The sequence below is a fragment of the Branchiostoma belcheri genome, unplaced genomic scaffold (genome assembly GCF_001625305.1).
Source record: "Branchiostoma belcheri isolate BF01 breed outbred unplaced genomic scaffold, Haploidv18h27 scaffold3, whole genome shotgun sequence".
Taxonomy (NCBI): domain Eukaryota; kingdom Metazoa; phylum Chordata; class Leptocardii; order Amphioxiformes; family Branchiostomatidae; genus Branchiostoma; species Branchiostoma belcheri.
Window position 1 is genome coordinate 7,958,076 of NW_017803909.1, and position 1,324 is coordinate 7,959,399.

General features: G+C 45.2%; 1 protein-coding gene across 1 annotated transcript in view; it reads right to left on the minus strand.

The window, feature by feature from the left end:
- Window positions 1-1,324, minus strand: part of LOC109473428 (kelch domain-containing protein 4-like) — a 15,417-nt gene that overhangs the window by 1,822 nt on the left and 12,271 nt on the right. The window lies entirely within an intron of this gene.

Genomic DNA, 1,324 nt, shown 5'->3' on the forward strand with positions numbered 1-1,324 from the left:
CGCCGTCTGCGGGCATGCCCGTGTTGATGCACGAATGTGTATTTTTGCCGTTGCTGCTTTCTCGGTCAATGTAATATTGCAGACGCACCCCTACAATTACGAGGCGAATTGGAATGGTCCAGAAAAACGCGTTGTTTGGAATAGCAGTGGGGGGGTAAAAGTTCATGCAGATACGGGGTGGTTTTGATAAGTGGTTCCAGATGTTTTTGCCCATGGTTAAGAGATGCCAAGTTTTTTGGAAGATGTTCGCAGCCAAAACGCATTCTTCCGTACGTCGCATTTCTGTGTAATTTCGCATGTGGTGTTGCATTATGTCCGGGATGATGCACGTCTTTTTATTTTTACCGTACCTGTTTTGATATTGGAGTAAATGGTTATTTTCGAAACATCCCCATGCCGTTGAAATGTTGTCGTCCGTTTATGTCACCGGTAGTAAGTCGCGGCGGGGCTGATGGTCAACATTAGGAAATGTTAATACCGATAACGTAATCCTATCGATTTCAAACTGGTCGGGCGTGGCGACCTAGTGGCGGCGTGTATTTAGTCACGTAGCAACTGGCCGGTCGTCCTAGCAACGATACATGGCCAATATTTTTGGGTTGGGCCGCTCCATAGTGTTAGTGGAGCAGCTCTTTGTAAACATGGACAATATTTTTGAGCAACCCATCAATGTGTTCTGCCTCGTGGTCAGATGTGGTCTGGGGCTGGTAAACCGCACATACAGTACTAGTAGATCGGGTAATTTTATGATTTGCTAGTTGTAAAGGCCTGTGTTACACAATCATGCTTTCGGCCGGATTGATGTGCAACTGTTACTAATTGCAGGGACTGCGCTAATGCCGACCAGTCGCGCTGTCCTGATACACCGCGAATGTGCGAGTGTTCCCTGTAGACAGTCCCGGGAGTCATTTTTTTCGCACATTCCAGGAGCCAAACCAAAATACGTTCATGAACCGAGTCCAAAAAACCGAAACGTGAAAATCGGATGATCAGACCTGATGTACATGTACATTTCTCTTTCTGTAGATTGTACACACAATACAAACATCTTTAGATAATCTGGCCATGGCAGGTAAAAAAAAAAGTAACCCTGAATCATACTAGATTAGCGTAAATGCATGTTTATGCGTTCAAAACAAGAAAAGAATTTGTTTCTCGGTATTAATCTCTTGAAACACGGCGCTGAATATTGACGCAAAAATATTTCGGGCATCGCGCGCCCTTCCCCAAATCCCGCGTCACGTGTCGGCATTTCGCATCTCTGATTGGTTGTTGCGACTTAAGATGACTGAGCCGACGCGCGTTTAAACAATTTTTCTTTGTT